Raw genomic sequence first — 27760 nt, 5'->3', positions numbered from 1 at the left:
CTTGCCCAGTGCAGCAGTTGAGGCTCCTTCATTAAATGTTTTCAAGATAAAGATAGATAGTTTTGTGGAGAATAAAGGAATAAAGGGTTATAGTGTTCGGGCCGGAAAGTGGAGCTGAGTCCACAAAAAGATCAGCCATGATCTCAGGCTTTTGTTTTATTTTATATATTTGGAGAAACTTTAACTATCTTGCATATTCTGAGCAAGTTTACTTCCATAATCTATCTTACTCTTCTTTATAGCTGTTTTAGTAGCTTTCTGTTGCCCCTAAAGATTTCCAAATCCTCTGGTCTCCCACTAATTTCTGCCACTTTGTAACCTTTTTCCTTCAATCTGATACTCTCCCTTATTTCCTGAGATATCCAGGGTGCCTCTTTTTACCGTCCTTCCTTTTTGTTGGTGCAAACATTTGCTGAGCACTGTGAAAAATCGCTTGGAACGTTCTCCACTGTTCCTCAACTGTTTTACCATAAAGTCTTTACTCCCAGTCTACCTTAGCTAGTTCTTCTCTCATCCCATTGTAATCTCCTTTGTTTAAGCACAAAACACTAGTGTTTGATTTTACCTTCTCACCCTCCATCTGTATTTTAAATTTCACCATATATGATCGCTCCTTCCGAGAGGATCCCTAACTATGAGATCAGTAATCAATCCTGTCTCATTGCACAGGACCTGATCTAGGATCGCTTGTTTCCTCGTAGGTTCCATTACACACTGTTCTAGGATACTGTTCTAGAAAACTATCGCGGATACATTCTATAAACTTCTCCTCAAGGCTGCGTTAACCGACCTGGTTAAACCAATCGACATCTAGATTAAAATCCCCCATGATAACTGCTGTACCATTTCTACATGCATCAGTTATTTCTTTGTTTATTGCCTGCCCCACCATAATGTGACAATTTGGTGGCCTATAGACTACTCATTTCAGTGACTTTTTTGCCTTACTATTCCTGATTTCCACCCAAATAGATTCAACCTTATCCTCCATAGCACCGATGTCATCCCTCACTGCTGCCCAAATGTCAATAAAGTAAGTTAGTGCGGACAAGAAAAATGTAATGTATATATCCAACTGTTTATAAAAATGAGAAACACCAATAAAATGTCTTTTAAAAAAAAACTACTGCCCGGATGTCATCCTTAAATAACAAAGATACACCATCTCCCTTACCATCCACTCTGTCCTTTTGAATAGTTTGATACCCTCGGATATTTAACTCCCAGTCGCGACCATCCTTTAACCATGTTTCAGCAATGGCCATTAAATCATAGTCATTCACGATGATTTGCGCCATCAACTCATTTACCTTATTCCGAATACTACGAGCATTCAGGTAAAGTACCCTTATACCTCCATTTTGAATCTTAACGCCTCTATCAGTAACCTCTCCTAAATTATTTTTCCTTTTAACTTTTCTCCTAATTTTCTTCATCGTTGAACCCATATCATCATGTAATAACCTACTGCTTCGCTTTCCATTTATGTTTCTACTTCCCATTTTATTCCTTTTAGTATTACTGGGCCTATTCACTGAGCTCTCCTCAGTCACTGTACCCTGTACTGTGGCCCTTTAATCCAGGGAACTACAGGCCAGTCAGCCTTATGTCCCTGGTCGGGAAATTACTGGAGAAAATTCTTCGAGACAGGATCTACTCCCATTTGGAAGCAAATGGATGTATTAGCGAGAGGCAGCACGGTTTTGTGAAGGGAGGTCGTGTCTCACGAACTTGATGGAGTTTTTTGAGGAGGTCACATAGATGACTGATGCAGGTAGGGCAGTGGATGTTGTCTATGTGGACTTCAGTAAGGCCTTTGACAAGGTCCCTCGGCAGACTGGTACAAAAGGTGAAGTCACACGGGATCAGAGGTGAGCTGGCAGGATGGATACAGAACTGGCTAAGTCATGGAAGACAGAGAGCAGCAATGGAAGGGTGCTTTTCTAGATTGGAGGGCTGTGACTAGTGGTGTTCCGCAGGGACCTTTGCTGTTCGTAGTATATATAAATGATTTGGAGGAAAATGTAACTGGTCTGATCAGTAAGTTTGCAGACGACACAAAGGTTGGTGGAACTGCAGATAGCAATGAGGACTGTCAGAGGATACAGCAGGATTTAGATCGTTTGGAGACTTGGGCGGCGAGTTGGCAGATGGAGTTTAATCCAGACAAATGTGAGGCAATGCATTTTGGAAGGTCTAATGCAGGTCGGGAATATACAGTGAATGGTAGAACCCTCAAGAGTATTGACAGTCAGAGAGATCTTGGTGTACAAGTAAACAGGTCACTGAAAGGGGCTACACAGGTGGAGAAGGTAGTCAAGAAGGCTTACGGCATGCTTGCCTTCATCGGCCGGGGCATTGAGTATTAAAATTGGCAAGTCATGTTGCAGCTGTATAGAACCTTAGTTAGGCCACACTTTGGGGTATAGTGTTCAATTCTGGTCGCCACACTACCAGAAGGATGTGGAGGCTTTAGAGAGGGTGCAGAAGAGATTTACCAGGATGTTGCCTGGTATGGAGGGCATTAGCTATGAAGAGAGGTTGAATAAACTTGGGTTTGTTCTCACTGGAACGAAGGAGGTTGAGGGGCGACCTGATAGAGGTCCACAAAATTGAGGGGCATAGACAGAGTGGATAGTCAGAGATTTTTTCCCAGGGTAGAGGGGTGAATTACTAGGGGGCTCAGGTTCAAGGTGCAAGGTTTAAAGATGTACAGGGTAAGTTTTTTTTACACAGTGGGTAGTGGGTGCCTGGAACTCGCTGCCGGAGGAGGTGGTGGAAGCAGGGACGATAGTGACATTTAAGGGGCATCTTGACAAATACATGAATAGGATGGGAATAGAGGGATATGGACCCCGGAAATGTAGAAGATTTTAGTTTAGATGGGCATCATGGTCGGCGCAAGATTGGAGGGCCGAAGGGCCTGTTCCTGTGCTGTACTTTTCTTTGTTCTTTGTTCTTTATGTCACAATTTGCCTTTGGCACCCCGGCTGGGTATTTCTGTACCCATGAATAATAGCTATCCAATGGCATCTGCTGAATAAGAACTGAATCAAACTCTCATTGTCCCTGCAACTGGAAATTCATTACCTGCAGTACCACATAAGCAACAACAAAAATATAAAGGGCCCAAATTCCATGCAAAGGCAGGTACCAAAGAATATTGCCAAGATGCATCTTTCATATTTCAATTTTGTTATCTAACATGCTAATCTGCAGCCTCGAGTCAAAGGTAAATACGGAGACTAAATAAATGTATTACATTTTAAATGTCGGTGGTGAAAAATCTGATGGCATTAATTCAATATACTTCAAGTAGAAATGTGCTCAGAATAATTGTTTCTGTAATGGTGGAGGGATTCCCCTATATCCAGAAAAAGTACTGTTCACAGGAATTTGCAATTGTTTCGAGTCAGAATGGCATAAATATAATGGAGTAAAACATCGCAACCAGCAACATGTTTTTTCAGAAAACATGTTGACATTAGTTTGGAATTTTTTGTATTTAGATAAATTCATTTTCCTTTTGCCCCACTCAATTCTTCATCAAGGCTTTTTATTTTTTTTTAATTTTAGAGTACCCAATTCATTTTGTCCAATTAAGGAGCAATTTAGCGTGGCCAATTTACCTGGCCTCCACACCTGTGGGTTGTGGGGGCGAAACCCACACAGACACATGGAGAATGTGCAAACTCCACACAGACAGTGACCCGGGTCCGTGATCGAACCCGGATCCTCGGTGCCGTGAGGCAGCAGTGCTAACCACTGTGCCACCGGGCTGCCGGATCAGGGCTTTTTAAAACTATTTTCTGTGAGTCTTGAAGGACGACCGGTTTAGCTGCTGAATGGTCATTAACACCAGACACTTCACATTGAGATCCAAAATCTGATGTCAGTCCTCAATTTGCATATATTGTCAAGTACTTTTCCCCAAATATATTTACTACACTGAAGAATTTTCATTCTGAACTGGAAGCAGCTTTGTTGCCATTTACGTGCTCTTTATGCGCATTCTAAACTAATTACTTTTGATCGAGGGCGCACAATAATTTTCGAGGTATGTTTATAATGTGGAAAGTTAGGTGAATTTCATGAAAAGGTTTTAAAACCAATGTAGAGTTCTTACTTTATTGTGATGAGCTTTCTTAACAATGGATTCCCTTGTTGCTTTGACGGATAAGTGCTCAGCAAGATAAAAAAAAATGGTTTATGCTGTAGGTTGATATTGTTGTTTCATGTGTGACATTAGGCCAAGTCCCGATTTGCACAACCGATTGTAAATACTGCAATTGAAGTTGGTGCTGGAAAGATGGGATGCAGACATTGGCTTTGCGCTGCGTTCACTTGTCACAGAGGTAGTTTACTCTTTCCTCAAATGTCAAAATTGCTTGGATGACAGAGACTTCTCCATTTGGATACCCCCAAGTTTGCTTCTCCAACTTGAAAACTCCCAGGCTGGTTTTCAGATGATCTTTAGTTCTAAATTTGGAGCATCGTGTGGTGTGGGTTCCTGTGCTCATCTGGCTGGAAAGTACTACCTTTGGTATGCGGGCATCTTCCATGCAAACCACATGAATGTCCCAGTGAAGCTGAGGTCTGATGAGCATGTTCTCGATGCCAGATCTGCAGTACTCGGTGTTGGGGATTTTGTTCTGCCACCTTATGTTGCAAATAGAGCTCAGTCCATAATCCTTCCCGTTGCTTTCCGTGATGCTGTGAAGTTGTCCAGGTCTCGCACCCATAACGAAGTGATATCGGAACCACTGGTTGTAGACTTTGATCTTTGGTCTGAGACAAATACCATGCTGTTGTACTAAATACTAAAGTCCGTAGTGAACCTGCCAAACGCCAAGCTTGTTTTTGCGAAGAGATGGTTGAAGTTATAACACATACCCCAGAAGCCGACAGTCAGCTGATCCAATATAGTGGATAGACTATATATAGACTCAGGATGGTCACATGCCACTTACAATATTGGATGCACAGGTCCTTGATTCACTTGAAATATTGGAATAACAGAATGTTATCTAAGCTGCTAGAACTTAAGCGTGGTGTACATAGATAAAGATGTATCTTTGAGTTAATCACTGGCATGAGGTATGAGAATCAGTCCTGCATTCTTACAAATGAACCTATTCTCTAGCATCACCTGTGACCTGCTTAATTTCACAGCTATTGATGCAAGACGTTACAACGTCACAGATCAATGAAGGTTTGGGAAATATTTAAAAAGTGCTTTCAACTGAGAAGGGTAATTAGAGACTTTCTCAGCCAATTCAAACTGTTTTAAATCCAACCTCATAATCCAAGAAGAATTACACATGGATTTATTTCCCCAGCTCAGTTTACCAATGCAGATATTCTTACTATAGCCCTGGAATGCTGATCCTTTCTGCTTGATATTTTTATCCAGTATTAAACTCCAATTATTTCATTTAAACTGCTGTGCATTTTTTAAGTCTCATTAAAAGATAATCCTGAGAGATCGTAAAATGCAGATCACCAAGAGGGTAATTTTACAAATAACAATCACCAGGAAACAAATGTTATTACTTTTAAATATGCTTTAACGAAAATAAAATCCAAAACAATATTCCGCCATTCCTGCCATTTTGGATCTGCACCAACTCAGGATTGAGCAACCACACACACACACACACTTACACCAAGTAGCTTCGCCTTGTTTCCATGACAGCACAGGGCATAGTGACAAAGTTAATTGGATGAATACCATGACAGTGAATACTATGTGCTTGAAGGTAGGAGAAGCTATGTTGATGATGGAAGATTCTGTGTTTCGGAGAAATGATTTTGGTGACAGCCAAGCTGAATCCATTTATCGAGCAAGATATAAATAGTGCGCCTATCTCATGTGCATGTTTGTCGTTGGCGTTCCAGTGCTAACATGAAAACTCACGATCTTCTGTGCACTGAAATGAAAAAGTAAGATATGCTGAAATGTACTCTAAGATTATTAATTTGACGTGCTCCTTGTAAATGGAGGAACTGCAACTGTGTGATTCAGTTTCTGAAATGCTTCAACAAAACAATAAAAACAGATTCATCAAAGTACACTTGGAAAAGAGAACCTTTTCAAAATGATGGCTTTGTTTCGAAAGATACAAAATATAAACTTTTTCTTTGTGTTTCTATAGTTGATACAGATTGGGACAAATATCCCACTTTTTGGTGAATTAAAGATTGAGTTCCAGTTTACCAATAAGATAAAAAAGAAATATGCAGTTGATAGCTGCCTGAAATTGTTTTACTTTAACATTGGAAATATACATCCTCGGCAGACATCTGGTGACAGAAAAAAGCAGAGCTCAGTTATCAAAGAAATTCTTCTAATCACTCAAAACACCAGAGTATGTTAAATTATTGGGGCCTCACGGTAGCATGGTGGTTAGCATCAATGCTTCACAGCTCCAGGGTCCCGGCTGGGTCACTGTCTGTGTGGAGTCTGCACGTCCTCCCCATGTGTGCTTGGGTTTCCTCCGGGTGCTCCGGTTTCCTCCCACAGTCCAAAGATGTGCGGGTTAGGTGGATTGGCCATGATAAATTGCCCGTAGTGTAAGGTTAATGGGGGGATTGTTGGGTTACGGGTATACGGGTTACGTGGGTTTAAGTAGGGTGATCATTGCTCGGCACAACATCGAGGGCCGAAGGGCCTGTTCTGTGCTGTACTGTTCTATAATTCTATTGACATTTTCCGTTCTATAATATATATGCCGTTACAATTTCTCCATAGCATTTCTGCTGCAGTTTTCCAAATATACTTTATGGGCGCGATTGAAGAGAATAATTTCCATGTGTCATTTTAGGCACGATTGGCCACGCTGGTGAGATTGCAGCCCGTATTTAACTTAAATGAACCCACACGACCTTCTTGCAACTGCAAGCCTGACTGGAAAAATCCCAAAACTTTCAATCGCAGGAGGCATTGCGTGGCACCTAGACCAGTACAAGGGTGGCAACGGCAGTGGAAAGTCTGGGGGAAGACATCAGAGCCATGAGCAGCAGAGCCGAAGGCATGGCTCCATCTCGGAGGACCATGGCTCAGGGCCCCAAGAGCATGGATTAGACACAGAAGTCTATTACTGAGGAGCTCCAGAGCTTGGTCCAAACTCAGAGGTGCATCACTGAGGGCTTCAACACCATAGTTCAGACAATGGCAGGCCTCCAGGACGGGCAGGGGCAGGTGACGCAGAGGCTTCTGGAGCTCATTCAAGCTGCACTCCGTCCCATGGAGTCACCCAAATCCCACAAGCACCCAGAGGGATGAGGGAGCACTGGAGCCCATCACGGGGCCTTAAATCAACTTAGTCTGGCAGTCTCCAGCCCTTATGAATGCCCCCTTCCTGACAACTGTGCATCTCAGGGCAGCGGGCAGAACAGGGTGAAACGGCAACACCAGTGACACCTGAAACTCGGCCGGGTCCCTCCAGGTTCAGGCCCTCCAGAAGACGCCCACCAAGGACATCTAAGGCTACAGGATGTGGAAGGTAGTAGGCTGCCTCCACTTCTGATGTGCATCCTGGGGATCCACAAAGACGTAGTGGTGGGCCTCGTAAGACGAAGGAGGTCTAGATGCACCAAATGAGCACAGGTGAAGTTAGGCACCAGTAGTTAGGGTTTAATTGAGATTTCACTGGTACCATAGAACTACAGAATCCCTACAGTGCAGAAGGTCATCATTGGGCCCATTGAGTCTGCATTAACCTGCCTTCCAGTGGCGGTATGTAGGGGGAAGACGCGCGCGAGGTGGCTCCCGCTGGGATACAGTTTCTTTTAGCCCTTTTCACTCAGTTTCTGGGAGTATTTCTGTTCAAAAAGCCTTGTTTAAGGAAATAAGGCATCTACATTGGGGATATACCCAGGAAGACCGGGGAAGGGGGGGGGGGGGGGCGGAGGAGGAGAAGCCTGGTAACGACAATTCGTCAACTGAATTGGAGGTTGTTCTCGGGGCTCATCGATGGAGAAAATGGTGGTGGCAGCTTCTGTGATTCTGGCCAGTCCAGTAACAGCCGAGATGCTGACTGGCACCTTGGCAGCGAATTTCGACCTCCACAAGTTGATGGAAGAGGCTCTGGCTCCCATTTGGCTGGTGTTGGAGAAGACCAACCAAATGGTAACATCGTATGGTGCTGTGGTGCAAGGCATGGAGGCCGCCCTTGTTGAGACAGGGTCTCCTGTGGTACATGGTATCTGACAGCTTCAGGAAGGACTGCGGGACCTGTAGACCAGAAGTCACCGCCGGCTAGCTCCGCCCACAGGGAGCTTGTATATATATATGCGTGTGAGTCATTCAGACCTTAGTCTACAGTTGCAGATGGAGGAACAACATCGCACAGCAATAAAGCCTCGATTGTACATGTCTCTCGTCTTTGAGTAGAATTGTTAGCGCTACACCCTGCACCCAACCTTCATCCCTTGACATTTAAGGTTTAAACCTTTCACCTTTCCTTTGATTAGCTTTCCAGAACAGTGTAAACAGTTTTACGTGGAGCTGGTGTATGATCACTGCCTTTGTCTCCTCCGACACGATGTGCTTGGCCAGTACTCCGGCATCAGTAATGGCCAGGCGGGAAGCCTCACCTGCAATGGGCTCAAAGATGCCGCTGGCAAGTTCATGATGCTCAAAGCCTTGGAGGAGATGCTGATGTTGGGGTGAAACTGCTTCATCAGTTTGTAGCTGTGGATAGACTGTGGATGCTGGCATTGTTGAGGGCGAAATGATGATGGCAAATTAGTTGGACGAGCAAGACTCTCAGGAATGTTAGGGGGCACAACTACTCTCTCTGAGGCAGAGAAAGGCAACACTAATAGGTAGCGTTAATACTCAGGCTTTGTCATCCCCTGATCTAATTACTGTCATGCTTTTACACTCCTGGGAAGTCACTGCATTATCTCTGACTGAGACTGCAATAGCGCTCCTCAATTTCTCCCCCCCTCCCCCGGCTTGATCATTATTATCCTGCCTTCACGCTCTGGTCTCATGTAGCCAGCCCCTTAGGCTGGCAACCCAAATCTCATCACTCCCTTCCCCCATATCATGGGCCGTGCTCCCCCAGTCGGCCCAGGTCATTAGCAGTTGCCATGTGTGAGCTCATTCTCACTACTTTGGCACATCGGCTGAAGATTCATTACTGGCGGTGAAAATGTTTTCAGACAAGAAGCCTGTCACTAGAATCGCTGAGGGCAATCAGCAGCTGGAGGTAAGAAAAACCCATCACTGGAAGGCAGTCAGCAGCTGTATAAACAAAGAGAATTTTCATCCACTCTGAACTTTGAAGTGCTCTGACAACAGGACTGCCCTGGGCTTTGATCAGCTTTTAAGACAGATAGGTTGCAGAATAGCTCTGGACTGTGAAGGAGTTTTAAAACAGACACACACCAGGCTTCAAGGCAACACAGACCAACCTGGACCCCAGCCCAACCCCTCCAACCCCCAGTACTTTTGAACGACCCCTCCTCTGCACCTGTCCAGCAGTTACTTTCCCCTTGTACAAGGTGAAAAGAGTTCCTCATCTCCTTCCTCCCTCTCGGAGTCCATGGCACCTGATCCACGTTTTTAAAAAGCAGTAGTAATTTATGTGACATGGCAATGGTTGGGTGGTGGGGGGTGGGTGGAGATTCAATGAGACCGGAACATCTGACTTAACTCGCTATAGATATTACAATGCATTCAAATCAGTTTCTTGGCCTTTTTAGCAGCCATTATGGAATTTGCGTCCGCAGTGAATGGGTCTGGAGAATTACAGCCCTAGCCTCACCTACTTCTCGCATAATTGGTTGAAGGATTGCTGAGATTAAAAACCCAAAATAGTTAAAGATTTAGAATGACTTTGCCAATCTCCCGAATTTGTGCTGATGGGATTTGAATGTAATACATGTTCATATGTAATTAACTTTTGCACTCAAGGGGTTAAAGAGCTAAAAAAAATGATGAGAAAAACTGAGAAAGCCGCAACCAATGTTAAAAATGAGCTCATAGCTTTTGGGAATTTGACTTTTAATTGCAGATAAATACAGGCATAATGGGGCATGGTAATATTATTAAGGCACGATGGCCGAATCCACAGACTCCACCTCTGAAATGCCTATTAGTTTAATAACAGTATGCATGCCACCTGCATCTCCAAGTATTTATCTGCAACTGCCCACAAAGCACAATTGTCTACCAGACTGTTAACACATTCTACTGACCTACCACTCTTAATTAATGGATGGCTTTGCACTGGAAGCTGGAAATGCCCTGTTGTACATCCCATTTGAACTTTTAAATTATGTTCTGAACATATGCAATTAAATTACTCTCACATTAGTGATTGAAATAAACTACAACCTCTTCATTGTTTTTCCTTAATTCTATTATAAGGCAGCTCAGGTGTAAAAACAGCTACTTTTACTTTGAAACGCATACCAACTCCAGTCCCCAACCCAGGCACCACCATCCGTGCCATTCTTACAAGGACCCATGCAAGAGAGGACAGTGATGTAATGTTTTCATACTGCCTCTGGATTCTCTCCTTCTCAGTATGTATTCCATATGGCACAGGTAGTGCCAGTCTGCATGCCACTCTTCTATTATTTTTCGGGATCTTTTATTTTCAAGTGAGGAAAGCATGGAGATTCATCCAAACTACACTACAGCAATTATGTTGGCTTCAGGTGAAATCAACAACAATTTGTATTCTTGCCCTTTGGGCAAGACTTTTCCACGCACGTTTGGCAGATCAAACTACATCCGCCCAAGATCAATCAACAAATGCAATATTTTGCTGGCTGGCCATTTACGTGATACAAGTCCGAAAAAGTGAATGGTCATATGCTCCAAATGGAGCAGGATACGGGAGCGGCTGTTTCTCTAGTGGCACAGGGGACTTTTGATCTTATCAAACGAGGAGTGCATACTTTGTCTTTGGCTGATAAGGCGGCTCGTCTGGCTACTTATGCAGAGGGTCCACCCTCACTCCGGTGGTTTATGGGCGCCTTCCCCTCATTCCCCTAGCCAGTGGGGCAGCGATTGGCTACACCAACTGCACATTGGCAGCATTTCCTCCAAGTGGGGCCTGGTGGTCCAATGACAAAACTTGCCCTACCTAGTTCCTCAATGTAGATCAAGATTAACTAGTGTCTCGAGCTTTATCTAAAGCAGTACTAAATTCATGTCACATCAACCTGTGCCAAAATGAAACACAAAGGTAGGAATAGAAACCAGTCTCTTCCCAGCTGGACAGAGGCCATGCTCCAAAGTTCTAGACAAATTATCTCAAACATTTCCTGGATGGATGGTGTAGTAATCCACGGTAGGCAGGAGTTCCGTCACCACACCAATATTTGTTTACAATAACGATATTACAGGAGCAGCTACAAACAGTGCTGCTAGCAGTCCCGTCAACTTAAGACTGCTCACAAAGCCTACACAGGTGATTATATGGGCCCCCTCAATGAGCTATCATTGAAGGAGCTCATACTCCAATTGGCCAACCAATAAAGCCAATTGGAGTTCATTACACCCTCCCCCCCCAAGGTCCAAGGAATTCCTGCCAGCTGGCATTCCTCTGAGCTTCTTCCTGCTCCTCATGTCTGGGTCTGTCACCTCTGTGTCGTCCGCCGGGTCATTCTCCGAAGTGGGCGGGGTGTACCTTATAGGTGCCCGTCTTTTCCTTGACGACCTCCTTGGAAGTTGTTCTTCCTCCTCGGGGAGAGGTGTCGCGGCGGCATCGTCGCGTGTGTCCATCTCCGACTCTGATGACTGGATTACGGGGTCTGGAGAAATTGCTCGGGGCTGGGGTGTGGGTATCCTTTCCGTCTGGGCTATCCCAGCTTGAGGCGGTCCTGCTTCGCCTGCCTCCAGGTGTGGTTCTGCTGCCCTTATTTGGTCTAGGTGTTTCTTCAGCACCTTACCTCCTATTCAAACCTCATAGGATATGGGCCCTGTTTGGGACTCTACCGTGCCTTTGATCCACGTTGGTCCATTCCCATAATTCTTGACCCAAGTCAGTGCCCCCACCTGGAAATGTCTCTGCTGCCGACTATTATCATGCCCCCTGCGTTGGGCCTCCTGTTGTTTCTCCACTTTCCCCGTTAAATTTGGGAAAAGGAGACTCAGCCTCGTTCGCAGCCGCATTCCCATTAAGAGTTCAGCTGGCGGTATGCCCGTTCTGGAATGCGGAGTGGTCCTGTAATCAAACAGCCAGCAGGAGAGCTTTGTGTCCATTGACGCTGCCGGCTGCTTCTTGAGTCCCGCTTTAAGTGTCTGGACCGCTCTCTCTGCCAGGCCGTTGGTCGCTGGATGGTAAGGGCCCGTTTTGATGTGACGGACTCTGTTTTCCTTCAGGAATTTTCCAAATTCCCCACTTGTGAATGCCGTTCCGTTGTCCTACACCAATACCTACGGAAGTCCATCTGTTGCAAACGAGGCCCTGAGCTTTTCAATTGTCGATGCTGTGCTTGCCGTGTTTACCCGGTGGACGTCCAACCATTTGGAGTGGGCGTCCACTATCACCAAAAACATTGAGCCCATGAAAGGGCCGGCATGGCCAATATGCAGGCGGGTCCACGGTCTGCCTGGCCATTCCCACGGGCGCAATGGCGCCGCTGGTGGCACTCTTTGCCCCTGTTGGCACTCCTGGCACCAAGGCTGCTATGTCTGTCTCCAAACCTGGCCACCAAAGGTAGCTTTGAGCTAGCATCTTCATTTTAGACACCCCTGGGTGTCCATGATGTAACTCAGTTAAGATTGCCTGATGGCCCTGAGCTGGGACGATTACCCGGGCTCCCCATAATAGGATACCGTCTTCTACGGTTATTTGGTCCCTTCTGCTCCAGTATGGGTGCATCTGGGGCTCCACTGGTCTTTCCAGTTCCCCTGTTAGCAGTAAATGCTTCATCTTGGCTAAAACAGGGTCTTTTTGCGTCCACAACCGAATATGTTGTGCGTCTACTGGTAGGGTGTCCAAAAAAATTTAGAGTCATTACTGTCTCCTCTACTTTTGGTATTTGCGGCGGAGTGTCCGGCAGGGGAAGTCTGCTCAAAGCATCTGCATGTGCTACTCGCGTTCCCGGTCTGTGCTCCAGAACGTATCTATATGCCGCCAGTAGCAACGCCCAGCGTTGGATTCTAGCTGATGCAATCGGGGGTATTGACTTGTCTTCTTTTAATAACCCTAATAACGGCTTATGGTCCGTCACTATGGTGAAATTCCGCCTGTACAGATACTGGTGAAGTTTTTTTACTTCGAATATCACCACCAGTCCTTCCTTCTTGATTTGGGCGTACTTCCTCTCAGCCATCGCCAAGGTCCTCGAAGCATAGGCTATTGGCCATTCTTCCCCATTCCTTCCTCTATGGGCTAAGACGGCTCCTACCACGTAGGGGGATGCATCACAAGTGACCACCAACTCCTTCCTTGGGTCATAATGCTCTAGGACATTTTTGGATGACAGCTGTTCCTTAATGTCCCTAAATGCTGGGTTTTGGTGGGTGGACCATTTCATTCTTGCCCCTTTTTTAGTAGCTGGTGGAGGGGTTCTAGGATGGATGCCCTATTTTCAATAAATTTTCCATAATATGTTACCAACCCTAGAAATGATCGTAACTCCTGGACCGTGGTGGGAGCTGGGGCTTCTTTTATTGCGCTTGCTCTGTCTTCTAATGGATGTAAGCCTGACTCGTCTACTTTATATCCCAGGTTCGTCACTTGTGGGGCCAGAAAAACACATTTTTCCCTTTTTAGCCGTACGCCTGCCTTTGCGAAACGCCTGAGCACTTCCTCCAGGTTCCTTAAGTGTTCCCTGTTTGTCCTACCCGTGATTAAGACATTGTCCAAATAAATCGTCACCTGCGGTAGTCCCTGCAGAATATTTTCCATCGTACGCTGGAATATAGCGCAGGCTGATGACACTCCAAAAGGTAGCCTAGTATAACGAAAAAAGCCCTTCAGGGTGTTGATCGTAGCGAACTTCTGGGAGCCCTTGTCCAGTTTTAACTGCAAGTAGGCATGGCTCATGTCTAGTTTCGTGAACAAAAGCCCACCTGCCAATTTGGCATATAGGTCGCCTATTTTCAGGATTGGGTATTTGTCGAGCAGTGCGTATTTGTTTACTGTCTGTTTGAAATCTCCACAGAGACGTATCGAGCCGTTTGGCTTCAACATTGGTACCACCGGCGCTGCCCATTCCGAAAACTGTACTGGTCTGATAATGCCGTCGCGCCGTAATATTTCGTCATCTACTTTCTTCCTTAATGCAAAAGGTACCGGCCTGGCCTTACAAAATTTCGGAAGGGCTTCTGGGTCCACGTGCAAAGTTGCTTTGGCGCCTATGATTTCCCCCAAACCTTCCTGGAAGTCCTCTGGGTATTTTTTTATTATAAATGTTTTTTTATTGAGTTTTCATATTTTATATATGACAAATTACAAGTTATTAGAGAGAGAGAAAAAAAAAGGAAAACACAAAAATTTAACATGAATATTTACAGGTAAGCATCTTCATAACAATAATTGTGGCCGCCCCCTTTAGCCAGCATACATATTTTACATTCCCCAATATGGCCGAGGCACATGTTTATAGGCATTTATTTATAGTTTGGTTTTGGGCCTTGGCTTGCCATCAAACCCCCATACCGAGCCCGTATCCCCCCCCCCCCCCCTCCCCGGCTACCTTCCCCCGATTCCCGTCCATTTTCCCCTGGTTCTTGGCCACCCGACTATTCTTCCTCATGTACGTTGGCCACAAACAGGTCCCGGAACAGTTGCATGAATGGCTCCCACGTTCTGTGGAAGCCGTCGTCCGACCCTCGGATGGTGAATTTGATTTTCTCCATTTGGAGAGATTCCGAGAGGTCGGACAGCCAGTCTGCAGCTCTGGGTGGTGCTGCTGACCGCCAGCCAAACAGGATTCTACGGCGGGCAATCAGGGAGGCAAAGGCAAGGGCGTCCGCCCTCCTCCCCAGGAATAGATCTGGCTGGTCTGAAACCCCAAAGTCCGCCACTATCGGGCATGGCTCCACCCTCACCCCCACCACTTTGGACATAGCCTCGAAGAAGGCTGTCCAGTACTCCACAAGTCTGGGGCAAGACCAGAACATGTGGGCGTGGTTGGCCGGGCCTCTCTGGCACCGCTCACATTTGTCCTCCACCTCCGGGAAGAACCTACTCATACGGTTTCTCGTTAAGTGGGCTCTATGTACCACTTTTAGTTGCGTCAGGCTGAGCCTTGCGCACGTGGAGGTGGAGTTGACCCTATGCAGTGCTTCGCTCCAGAGTCCCCACCCTATCTCCATCCCCAGGTCGTCCTCCCATTTCCTTCTTGTTGCGTCCAGTACGGTGTCGTCCCTATCTACCAGTCGGTCATACATGTCACTACAGTTCCCTTTCTCGAGGATACTTGCGTCCAGTAGGTCTTCCAATAGTGTCTGTCGTGGCGGTTGTGGGTACGTCCTTGTCTCCTTTCGTAGGAAGTTTTTGAGCTGCAGGTACCGTAGCTCGTTCCCCCCAGCTAGCTGAAATTTCTCTGTCAGTTCATCCAGTGTTGCGATCCTGTCGTCCGTGTATAGGTCCCTGACTGTCAGTGTCCCCCCGTCCTGCCTCCACCTTTTGAAGGTGGCGTCAGTCAGTGCTGGTGTGAACCTATGGTTGTTGCAGATGGGAGCCTTGTCCGACATTTTGTGCAGGCCAAATTGCTGCCGCAGTTGGTTCCAGGATTGGAGGGTGGCTGTCACCACTGGTCTGGTGGAGTGTTTTTTGGGTGGGGATGGGAGTGCTGCCGTGGCGAGGGCCCGGAGGGAGGTTCCCATGCAGGAGGCCTCCTCCGCACGCACCCACTCGGCTTCTGGCTCCTGGATCCATCCCCTTACTCGCTCGGCTATTGCCGCCCAGTGGTAGAATTGTAGATTCGGGAGAGCTAGCCCCCCCCTGGATTTTGTTTTTTGTAGGACCTTCTTTGGGATCCTAGCATTTTTACCCCCCCATACGAACGCCATGATATGTTTGTCCAGCGCTTTGAAAAAGGCCCTGGGGATTGTAGCCACCTAAAATGGACGCTTAAGAAAGGAGCCCCCTGGGAATGGCTTCCGCAGCATACAGAGGCTGTGGAAGAGTTAAAAAGAGCCCTTAGCGCAGCACCCGCGCTGCTAGTCCCAGACCAACTTTCCCCCTATGCAATAGAGGTAGCGAGCACCGATCTGACCCTCTCGGCCGTGTTGCTTCAGGAACGGCACGAGCAGCTAAGACCAGTGGCTTATGCCTCCCGACTGTTAGACCCGGTAGAACAAGGATTCTCTGCCTGTGAGAGGCACCTCCTTGCTGTCTTCTGGGCAGTACAATACTTCTCATACATTACCGGACTCAACCCCATTACTATTCTGACCGAACATACACCCACACAGCTACTCCTAGACGGTCGACTGAAGGACGGTTCAGTTAGCCAGATCAGGGCAGCTAGATGGACACTACTTTTACAAGGACGGGACATTACAGTAAAACGGACCCGCACACACACATACTTAGCAGACAACCTCCAATACCCCGGACAGCCCCATGACTGTGAAATTGTAGCTCCCCTGCATAACACAGGACCCTTTATCGCAAAAACACCCCCCAGGAAGATAGGGAACCCAAAACAAAGTCCCCAACCCACAGACACGTGTGGACCCCTGAGGATTTACGTGGACGGTTCATCCACAGTTTTAAATGGTGAGCGTATCACAGGATGCGGCATCTATGTCGAGGACGCGCAGGGTCGCGCTCTCGAAGAAATCGCACTAAAACTACCAGGTCACTTAGGCGCGCAGGCAGCAGAGCTCGCGGCCATAGCGTATATAGTGGACCACCCCGATTCTTTCCCCAGCCCAGCAGACATATATTCAGACAGCTTATATGTCTGTAACAGTTTAACCGATTTTCTGCCCCTGTGGAGGACACGAGGTTTTGTCTCCGCAGACGGGAAACCCCTTCCATCAGCCCCTCTACTCCAGCATATTTTAGAAAAAGCGAAGGACAGGACCTTCGGCATAATAAAGGTAAGAAGTCACCATAGGTCATCACCCCCTGGGAATGTAAAGGCCGACGCACTGGCTAAGGCAGGTTCCAGGCGAGGACACTTATGGACCCCCCCAGCTAGCGCACCAGCTAGCGCCCCTGTGAGCGCAGTCCAAATCTCACAGACAGATATTAAAGATCTTGTAGCAGCACAGAAGCAGGATGAGGACCTCAGGGAGGTTTTCAAAGGCAACTTTGTGCCAGAGTACGAGAGATTTAAACACGCACTGACCACACATGAGGGTGTGATCATAAAGGAACAACTTTATGTGGTCCCGCAGCAGGACAGGAATGCAATGATTGCTTTATTTCATGATAACCACGGGCACCAGGGAATTGATGCAACCACGAGGCACCTCAGACAACTCTGTTGGTGGCCTAATCTCAGGACTGATGTAACGCATTATATTGAGAATTGCCTTATTTGTGCTCAGAATAACCCGGAGAGGTATTCTAAGAAAGCACAACTTCGGCATACTCGCCCAGTTAACGGCCCCTGGACAAACCTCCAGATCGATTTTATAGGACCATTGCCCCCTTGTAGGAATGGCTATAAATACGTTCTGGTGGTCATCGACACCTTCACCAAATGGGTAGAGGCATTCCCCTCTAGAACAAATACAGCCAAGACAGCTGCAAAGATCCTGACCCACCACATCTTCACGAGATGGGGTTTACCCCGAAGTATTGATTCGGACCAGGGATCTCACTTTACAGGACGGGTCATGAAGAACGTCCTGACAATATTTGGAATAAAACAAAATTTTCATATTGCGTATCATCCACAGTCCAGCGGGATTGTGGAGCGCATGAATCGGACTCTAAAAACTACCCTTAGGAAAATGGTTCAGGAGAACAACTCCACATGGGATTCAGTGCTCCCATTTGCACTCATGTTCATACGGAACACTGTTTCCACTTCCACAGGCTACACACCACACACACTCATGACCGGACGCCCTATGAAAGGGACAGAATTCCTTTTAGGACTGGACATGACCAGCCCCGAAGTGACGGCCCTCACACACAAAAAGACGGTTAAAGACTTGGTTGAGACTGTGAGGTCTGCACAGATTGCAGCCGCAGTCCAGCTAGGGAAACGCCGTCAACAACGCACAGCTTGTTTTAATAAGACCGTACACCCCACAGAATTCCAGGTTGGGCAACAGGTAATGTTATCTGTTTACAACCCCAGCAGTTTTTTGGCTCCAAAATATTCCGGTCCATACTCAATTTCGGATAAAATTAGCCCCTCAGTTTACAGGATAAAATATCCTAATGGGAAGACTGCGTGGTTCCATATCAACCAGTTAAAGGCATATGGAACACAGGCCAACCATGCTCACCATGTCCTGCTAGACGCAGCAGAACACTTCACCCCACACACCAGAGACACCTTTCCACCATCCCCCTCACAGACCAGTTCATCATCGGACTCGCCCACGACTCCGCCCACAGACCACGACAGACCACGCCCCGAAACGCCCACAAGCTGCCACAGCAGAGACAGCAGGACAGACACTGACTCTGAGGACAGCGACAGCACACAGCCATACAGCCCACACTGCACCAACTATGACCCCGACTCCAGTGACCCCATGGAAGTCACTTACCTTAAAAACCCAGAACCACCACCCGACCCCGACTACCCCGACAACACACTTGACACAACACTATGGCACAGGGACAATTCATACAGACTTGTCCGCAATGATGAAAGTGACCCCCGGTCACACAATTCGAAAATATCATGCCTGATCCACACAAGGGTGTGGGATCCGGGAGAGCAGGACGACACGGTGTCTGAATCCCGATACGGCAACCCCTTTGTGACCCTGTTCACAGAGACAGAGGAAAAGTGAGGTGTCCAGATGATGTAAAATAGGAATCGTTTGAGGGAAACGATGTCCTTTCTGATGGAACCTGCACGTATGTTTGTCTATCGTTTTATGTTTGTTTTGTCTCAATACTGTAAATGGTTCAGTTGGAGGATGGACATCTTCTTTTCAGCTGAAAAGATTGTGACCACCTCACATACACGTTAGTTTCTCCGCCGATACCTTTGAGAACTTCGGTTCCAAAAAAACAGTTTGATTGGAGATCTTTTCAAAGTTGTAAGGCTTGTGACCACCTTACACGCACTTTAGTTTCTCTGCCGAAACCTCTGAGAACTTCTATGGTGAGCAGCTCACCTTATCGGCTGAAATGTCTGAAGCCCAGCTCATTTCCCAAAAGGAGCATCTTGGCTCCCTTGTTTTAGGTGCCCCTCTATTCGGTGAATAGAGGCTGCCAGTCACGGTTAACACATTCGTACCCGTTTACTCCAGGTTACTCAGGCAGTGGACAAACGGCACTGAGGACCCGCCCTGTCTGAGAACCAACCTTGGTCAGCCAAGCTCGGGTATGGCACAGCACGCCCTACCCGGGGAACCCATCCAACTCGTACCCGTAGCGGCCCATACGCAACTCATTCGGACGTTTCTTTCAAAATTTTGCTTTCATTTTTCGTTAGGCAGCCCTTCGGCCGCCATCCCACATGCTATTTACATCCGGGAACATTCGGATGGTAAACTAGCAAAGCCTGCGAGACGGCTCGCAGGAGAAGGATTGTTAGGTGTATTCTGGTCTTCAAATTCGCTTTTGAAAAAAAAAAATGAGGGGAGTCACAGGGTGTGACTTGGCCAGTCATTTTTAAAGGGTCATTTGGAATTTAAAAGACAGATGCACTAACAGGTAAAGATCTTAAACTGTGTATTGACAGATACTGTGCTTGATCCCATAGCTTTCGAAGGACGAGACAGGGATCGAAGCAAGGATTGTCCATACAGGAGGAAGAAAGAAGGAAAACCAAGTTGAAGATGATGGAAGCTCACCTATTGCTTTTAACTGTTATATCTGTTTGTGTGGAAGCAAGACACGTTTCCCCCACAACCCCCACAGTAAATGTTTCCCTTACAACCACTCCCCAGTGCTCAGCTCTGATCAGTGAGGTTCAGACCTGGTGCACAAAATTTATGACATGGTACTCCATGTCATACGTAATCGAATCACTACTGGTGATTGCGATCCTCGTTATCCTTGTACAGACCCTCAGGTTGAGGAAGTGGAAGAGGAGAGCCTCCCGTTCCTGCCCTTCCGTCTATGGAGTTCGATCTCCTATTTTCCGATTTCATCAATCCCCTTTGCCCCATGATGAATAAAGAACTGTGTAATGAATAAAAATTCGACCCTGTATTGTATTGTCCTATACTCGACTGCCGAGTTAGGAAGTGTGATGTTGTGGTGTGAATGGTTAAGGTTTTAGAGTGTGAGGAAATGTTTAAGTAAAGTTAAGGATAATAGTGATAGGTAGAGGTTCCCAGTTTTGTAATGCATGTCCCCTTTGACATAGCGCCAAGTAGAGATGTAAGGTAAAAAAAAATTTCTTCCCATAGTTTAAGATAGAGTAGCCCAGGAACTGGCAAGAGGTCAGGGGACACAAAGAAGGCAACCCAGATGCACTCAAGGCGACGTACATAGGTGATCCTTCACAATATTTGGATTGTGAGGATCACAAGGAGGGAATGTAGCCACCTAAAATGGACGCTGAGCTACAAAGTAAGCCAAGCGCTAAGACTGCAGGGAAACAGGCAGTTTAGCCAGAACAGCAGTCTGCAAAGAGAGCATTTTGCATTCTGCAAGTAGCAGAAACCAGTTTGGGCTCAGGTGAGAAGACCTTAGCTAGGTGCAAATGGCAAAACGCTTTGCATGCTAATGAGGCAATCAGACCTGAACACCCACACAATAGAAACATTTGATTCTGAATGGACACATTTGAATCAAGGCCCAGACATCGAGGCACCAGAAACCTCCAAACAAAAGGGCATAAGAAACGCCCCCCCCCATCACGGAGACCCCCTCGCATTGGGGAATTAAAACAGTATCGATGAGGAATTGACCCAATAGATAACCAAAGGTTAAAGCCCGCCCAAGAAGAGGGAAGGACAATGGGATCCCTATAAAAGACGGGGACCTCGTGTTGTCCGGTCTGTTGTTCCGTGCTCCGGCTCTGACCAAGACCTTGAAGATACACTCTGACTCCAGCCGTCGAGCACCAGCCGCCGAACCGTAAGTGCCAGTACGACGCTCGCTACGTGAACTAAGCCCGCTAGAACCCCCAGTGACCAGAACGCTTGCTGAAGGTTGCAGCCCAAGACCAGGACGAAGGCCTCGCTCCCTGACCTTGCCTGTTCCTGTTAGATAAGTATTCTGATTACTTTAGTTTAGTCATAGCTTAGTCTCTTAGTGTGTGCATGAGTATTTATTATAACTGTATAATAAATATTATCGTTTGGACCTTACTAATCGGTGTATCGTCTTTATTACTTTGAACTTGACCTTGGAATACTCGTGACGGTGTCTATACGGCACCTGGCGACTCCTAAGCTGAATAAATACATAGAACAGAGCCTAGTGGTGTTAAGCACTTGGAAGTTAATACACCCCAATAAACGCGTTTTGCCCACATACCAAAACGTGCAACAGGATGTAGATCGGAATGGATCTAAACAGGAAAAGGAACCTGGGCAGTACGTTCATTTTGATCGTCTGGACTCTCCCCGCGAGGGAGAGCGGGAGTGTGTTCCATCTTTGCAGGTCCTTTTTAACTTCCTCCGTCAGGCTGGTGAGGTTCCATTTGTGGATCCCTTTCCAGTCATGGGCTATTTGGATCCCCAGGTAGCGGAATTTATTTCGGGCTTGTTTGAACGGCAGCCCCTTTAGTGCTGCCCCCCCCCTTGCGGGTGTACTGGGAAGATCTCACTTTTGCTCATGTTGAGTTTGTAGCCCGAGAAGGCTCCAAACTCTTTCAGGAGCGCTATGATTCCGTCCATGCTGCTTTGTGGGTCCGAGATATAGAGGAGCAGATCATCCGCATAGAGTGAGACTCTGTGCTCTCTACCTCCCCTTCGGATCCCCCTCCAATTTTTTGCTGCCCTGAGCGCGATTGCTAGCGGTTCGATTGCTAGTGCGAACAGCAGCGGGGACAGTGGGCATCCTTGTCTGGTGCCCCTGTGCAGCTGGAAGTATTGGGAGTTGGTATTGTTGGTCCGTACACTCGCCATGGGAGCGTTGTATAGGAGCTTTACCCAAGCGGTGAACCCTGTTCCAAGCCCGAACCGCTCCAGTACCTCTATGAGGTATTTCCATTCGACTCTGTCGAAGGCCTTTTCTGCGTCCAGGGAGACGATCACCTCTTGTGTTCTCTCCCCGGAGGGGGTCATTATCACGTTTAGCAGGCGCCTGATGTTCGCGGTAAGCTGTCTACCTTTGACGAAGCCCGTCTGGTCCTCTGTGACCACCTCAGGTACACAGTCTTCTAGCCTTTTGGCTAGGATTTTGGCCAGTATTTTGGCGTCTGCGTTCAGCAGAGATATGGGTCTGTATGACCCACATTCCGTTGGGTCTTTGTCTTTCTTAGGTATCAGCGAGATTGAGGCCTGTGCTAACGTGGGTGGCAGTGTGCGCCTAGCTAGCGAGTCTGTGAACATCTCCCGCAGGTGCGGGGCCAGCGCTGTCGCGAATTTTTTGTAGAAGTCCGCGGGGAATCCATCCGGTCCCGGTGCCTTCCCCGTCTGCATGGAGCTAATGCTCTCCATGATCTCTCCCAGTGCTAGTGGTGCTTCCAGATCCCGTTTTCTGCCCTCTCCCACGACTGGTATGTCCAGTCCATCAAGAAACCGGTTCATCCCAGCCTTCCCCGTTGGGGGCTCCGAGGTGTATAGCTCTTGGTTGAAGGCCTTGAAGGTTTCGTTAATCCTCTCTGGTTCTGTTTCCCACGTGCCTCTGGTACCTCTGATTTGCGCAATTTCCCTGCTGGCTGCCTGCTTTCTTAGCTGGTGTGCCAACAGGCGGCTGGCTTTGTCTCCGTGTTCGTACAGGGCCCCGCGTGCCTGGCGGAGTTGGTGGTGTACTGCTTTCCTGGTGGAGAGCAGGTCAAAGTTCCTTTGTAATTCTTTTCTCTCCGCCAGGAGCTCTACGGTCGGGGCCTCGGAGTATTTACGGTCTACCTCCAGTATGGAGTCGACCAGCTTCTGCCTAGCCACCCTTTCCTCCCTATCTCTTTGCGCTTTGTAGGCAATGATTTCCCCTCTTAGTACGGCCTTAAGCGCTTCCCAGAACGTGGAGGATGAGACCTCCCCGTTTTGGTTGTTCTCCGTGTATTCCGCTATGGCCTGCGCTATCCTTTCGCTGAAGGCCTTGTCAGCTAGTAAGGCACCGTCCAGCCTCCATGTGGGGCGCTGGGCCCTTCCCGTCTCCAGCCGCACGTCCATGTAGTGTGGGGCGTGGTCTGATATCACAATTGCGGAGTATTCCACCTTGTCTATCCCTGGAAGCACCGTTTTCCCCACCACAAAGAAGTCAATTCTGGTGTACACATTGTGTACTGGGGAGAAGAAAGAGAATTCTTTCTCCCCCGGGTGGGCGAATCTCCAGGGGTCCACTGCTCCCATCTGCTCCATATAGTGACTGAGTTCCCTTGCCATGTTTGAGGTTTTCCCTGTTCTGGGGTTTGATCTGTCCGTCTTTGGGTCCTGTACACAGTTGAAGTCCCCCCCCATGATTAGTCGGTGCGTCGCTATGTCCGGGATTTCTGCCATGGTCTTTTGGATGAAGCTCGTGTCGTCCCAGTTGGGCGCGTACACGTTAACTAGAACTACCGGCGCCCCATCCAGGGCCCCGCTGACCATGACATACCGTCCCCCTGGGTCCGTAACCGTCTTTGTCGCCCTAAACATTGTCCTCTTGCCAATCAGGATCGCCACCCCCTGGCCCTTGCCCCATAACAGGAATGATAGGTTTGTCCCACCCAGCCCTTTCTTACCCGCAGTTGGTCCTGCTCCCTCAGGTGCGTCTCTTGGAGGAAGACTATGTCGGCCCTCATGTTTCTAAGGTGGGTGAGGACTCTAGATCTCTTCACTGGGCCGTTAAGTCCCCTTACGTTCCAGGTGACTATTCTGGTGGGGGGCTTCTGCCCCCTTGCTCCTGTGGGGTTAACCATATTTGTCCGGTGGACGCGCCCCTGCCCTCTGGGGTTTCCCTTTGTTAGGGGGCCGTCCAGGATGTCCACTATCACTGCTCTCCCCATGCGGTCGGGTCCCTGCGCTCCGGGGTTCCCCCTTGTCCCGGGGACACCCGGCATGGCCGTCCACTGTGTGTCCACCACGCGGGTAGTCCCCTGCACTCCGGGGGGCCCCTTCACCCACAGACCGTACTGGGTGGGTGCTTGCAGCGGTTCCCTGTTTCGAGCCCTTGTCTATGGCACTTTGTGGCCCTATTCCCTTTCTGGCCTCTTTTGTCCCTTCGTCCCTGCATTTCCCCTCCCTGGTCTCTCGCCCCCCGAGTGCCCCCCCCCTCCCCCCGCTCTATCCCTTTTCCCCCCTCCCCTGTATACCCCTCCATTGCCCCTCTCTCCCCCATTCCTGTCCCCATTTGCTCTCCCACCTTTGATGGGTGATCCCCCCCCTCCCCTGCCTGGCGCCTTCCCCCCTGTTGGGGGTGCGCTGCGGCCCTGCTCTGTTGCGCGCCCCCGTCGCTAGCTTTCCTGCTAGCACAGTGGCTCCCCTCTCGGAGGTTGCTGTCCCGCTTCTCCTTTCCCCTCTCCAGTACTCCCGTTCCCTCGTGCCGGGGCCTGGCCTCCCACCTGGAGCGGGCCCTTGGGCATTGGGTTGTTTTTCGTTCTGGGTGTTCCTGCCAGGGGGGAGGGGGCTGGCTTTGCCTCGCCCCTCCCCACCCCCCCGTCGGCATGACGTTTCTCCTTGCCATGGGCCCCTCGTCCCTACTTCCCATGGCGTTTTTCCAGCCCGTGCTCCTCGACGAATCTATTCGCCTCGGCAGGGGCTGTAAAGAAATATTCCTTGTTTTGGTATGTGACCCAGAGTTTTGCTGGGTACAGCATACCAAAACGTACTTTGTTCTTGTAGAGAGCTGCTTTCGCTCTGTTGAACTCCGCCCGTCTCTTAGCTATGTCCGCTCCAAGATCCTCGTAGATTCGGATGGCGTGCCCGTTCCATTTGCAGGCTCTATTCTCCTTGGCCCAGCGCAGGATTGTCTCCCTATCCCGGTACTGGTGCAGTTTGGCTATAACTGCTCTCGGTTTTTCCCCTTCCTTGGGCTTCGGGCGCAGTGACCGATGAGCTCTGTCCATTTCCGGTGGGGTGGGAAAAGTTTCCCGCCCCACTAAGGAGCCCAGCATCGCAGCCACGAATGTTGTGGAATTTCTACCCTCGATCCCCTCTGGCAGGCCCACTATCCTAATATTTTGCCTTCTCGAGCTGTTCTCCTGGTCGTCTACCCTGCCCTTTAGGCTCCCCTGTGTGGCACTCAGTTTCGCCATTTCCCTCTCCAGGGACATGACCCGGTCACTCACGTCAGTCGCTGCCTTCTCCAGCTCTTTAATGGTTGCCCCCTGGGCTTCCAGTATCTTCCCTTGTGCATCCACTTTCTTCTCCAATCTGGTCAGAGCCTGCTGCACCCCTGACATGGCCCTGGTCACTGCTGCCTGTGCTGCGGCCTCTGCGTCTGCTTTTAACTCTGCCTTGATTGCCTGCAGCTGCTCCCTCACCACCTCGGCAAAGGCTTCCTTCCAATTCACGCCCCCCTCTAACCCCAGGGGAGAAGTTGCCCGCCCGTCCAGCTCTTTTGGATGCGGCGATACATCCTTCCCGCCGCTTCGCGTTTTGACTCGTTCGCCCAAGCTGGCTTGCCCTTTGCCCCGTCTACTTCCGGTGCCCCCTTTCTCTTGGCTCCCTTCTGGCATTTTTTTCTCCCCCTTTCCCTTCATCTTTTCTTCTCTCCTTGTTCTTCTTTTCCCCCTTTTCCGCACCCTATTTTTATTTTATTTATTATTATATATATATATATATATATATATATATTTTTTTTTTTTTAATAAAAATTTTATTTCCCCCCTTCTCTCCTTTACCCCTTTATTTTACCCCTTTTCTCTTTACCAGTTTTCTTTTGGGTTTTTTTTAAAAAGAACAGAAATATAAGTCTCTTTTTTCTTTTGTTTTCTCTCCCCACTCACCCAGGAGAGAGAGAGAGAGAGTCCCTTTGTCCTTGCCACGTGGTGGTCACTGCAGTTGGGGGGGGAGGGGCGAGTGGGCCGGTGGTCGCTGCCGGTAAGGGGGGGGGGGGTGTCCCCGCTGCTGGTTGGGGGGGGGGGGTGTCCCCGCTGCTGGTTGGGGGGGGGGCCCCCGCGGCTGGTTGGGGGGGGGGGGTGTGTCCGCTGCTGGTTGGGGGGGGGGGTGTCCCCGCTGCTGGTTGGGGGGGGTGTCCCCGCTGCTGGTTGGGGGGGGGGGTCCCCGCTGCTGGTTGGGGGGGGTCCCTGCTGCTGGTTTGGGGGGGGTCCCCGCTGCTGGTTGGGGGGGGGGGTCCCCGCTGCTGGTTGGGGGGGGGGGGGGTCCCCGCTGCTGGTTGGGGGGGGGGGGGTCCCCGCTGCTGGTTTGGGGGGGGTCCCCGCTGCTGGTTGGGGGGGGGGGAGAAAAGAGGGCCCGCCGCTGCCGCTTCTCCTCCTCCGCCGTCCGGCCTGTCGGGGGGGTTCCTTGTCTGGCGCTTGCGGGAGCCCCTCTCCCTGCGACCTCCTCGCTCGCCGCCCGGAAGTCGAATCGGCCTCTGGGTATTTTTTGAGTACTCCACTCAACTGCCCGCTTCCACTCTGGAAAATTTTCATCCAATCTAATTTTAGGTCTTTCAGCCAGTTCCGTCCAATTAAGCTCGGTCCGGAGCCCTCTACTATCGTCAACGGTAATCTGAGCAATTGTTTCTCATATTCCACAGGTACATGAGTCGTGCCTAGAACTTCCAGAGGTTCCCCCGTGTAGATTTTAAGTTTCGTCGATGTTTTTGTTAGGGTTTGGCTGGAGTCCATCTTTGATTTTTCTAAATGCTGCCACTCCCATTACTGATACGGCCGCACCCGTGTCTATTTCCATTATTGTCGGCCGCCCGTTCACCCGTGGGGTAATCCTAATGGGTTCTGCTTTCTTCGTTGCAATATTATATAATTGTTCCCCTTCGGAGGAGGATGGGGCGTCTAGGTTGTGTACTTCCCTGCGTCCCCACCTGCTATTCCTCTTTTGCCACCTCCTTCTAGGGTTTCTGTCGTTGTTACCCCACTCTGTCTGGTGCCAGAAACGGTCTTTCTCTGTTGGGGGAGCCTCAGCCGGTACTTCCCTCTGTCTCCAGTTAGTCCTGGCAGACTTGGGGGCAGTTCTGGGGTTTTCCTTTATCCCTCTATTCCTCAGGTTTTTCCTGAGAGCGGCTATCTGGTAGCAGGACCCGTTGTGGTAGTCCCTCTCACAGGTATCTACCTCCATTGGCGTGCCCTGTAGTACCTGCGCCCCACTTGCTGCCTTTTCTAGGGACAGTGCGAGCTGTAACACCTGCCTGCAGTCTAGCTCCGTTTCCGCCAACAGGTGTTTCTATATTGTGAGGTCGTTTATACCACACACTAACCGGTCCCGAAGCATTTCATTTAGCGTCGGGCCGAACTCACATTTTTCCGCCAGCCTTCTCAGGCGGGTCAAGAAATTCGTGACTGACTCCCTGTCTTCCCGCTTCGCTGTGTAGAATCTGTACCTACGCAAAATGAGGGGTGGTTTTGGGTCGTAGTGCTCTTTCACCAATTCCGTTACTTCTTGGAAAGTTTTCGTGTCCGGTGCATCGGGATA

At 48.9% G+C, this 27760-nt stretch overlaps 1 protein-coding gene across 4 annotated transcripts in view; it reads right to left on the bottom strand.

Annotated features, from left to right (window-relative positions):
• The window catches only part of LOC119957425 (phosphatidylethanolamine-binding protein 4), a 581902-nt gene that overhangs the window by 270855 nt on the left and 283287 nt on the right, over window positions 1-27760 (bottom strand). The window lies entirely within an intron of this gene.

The sequence above is a fragment of the Scyliorhinus canicula genome, chromosome 26 (genome assembly GCF_902713615.1).
Source record: "Scyliorhinus canicula chromosome 26, sScyCan1.1, whole genome shotgun sequence".
NCBI classification, from domain to species: domain Eukaryota; kingdom Metazoa; phylum Chordata; class Chondrichthyes; order Carcharhiniformes; family Scyliorhinidae; genus Scyliorhinus; species Scyliorhinus canicula.
This window is presented reverse-complemented; position numbering and strand designations above follow the sequence as displayed.